Source organism: Coenobita brevimanus, chromosome 77 (genome assembly GCF_032717465.1).
Source record: "Coenobita brevimanus isolate Jiangsu-jjx chromosome 77, ASM3271746v2, whole genome shotgun sequence".
NCBI classification, from domain to species: domain Eukaryota; kingdom Metazoa; phylum Arthropoda; class Malacostraca; order Decapoda; family Coenobitidae; genus Coenobita; species Coenobita brevimanus.
The window spans coordinates 16704826-16705592 of NC_137030.1; positions in this window are offsets into that span (position 1 = coordinate 16704826).

A 767-nucleotide genomic window follows, 5' to 3' on the forward strand; every position below is an offset into this window, starting at 1 on the left:
TGGAGGTCATGTGAAACTCCATGCCAAAAATTGGGCTGCAGGGGTACCCAGCGTTGCCCGGGCCAAAAAAGGCGAACACTCAACCTGTGACCTCAAATGACCCAGATCTGAACTTTGACCCCCTAAAACCTTCCTTGGGTCATCTATCAATCTATCTATCTATCTATAGCCTGACACCCTAATCCCGCAAAGGGTGGCCGCAGACAAAACGCCTCCAAGTCGCTCTGTCACCCACCATTTGACTACCCGCCCCCCAACTCACCCCCTCCTCCCTCATATACCTCTCAACTCCATCCCTCCACCTCATCCTCGGTCTTCCCCTCCCTCTCCCTCCCTCCACCTCACCTACATACACCCTCTTGGTCAGTCTTTCATTCTCCATTCTCTCCACATGTCCAAACCACCTCAGTGTATTTCTCCTAATCTTTTCAACCACATCCACATCCACCCCACAATGTTCCTTCACTTCATTCGTCAACCGGTCCCTCCATGTCACTCCACATGCTCCTCTCAAGTAACTAATTTCCACTGCTCTCACTTTTGATATGTTCTCCTCTTGCAAGGTCCACGTCTCCCTTCCATACATCAGGATAGGGATCACAATACTATCATTCAGTGACTTATTAACTTCCATACTCACCTCCCTGTTTCACATCACTGCTTTCAGTGAACCAACAACCTTCCTTGCTGTACCCTTTCACGCACTTCATCCCCCAGAGTTCCATCCTTACTCATCACACTACCCAGGTACTTGAATGCACTCACAT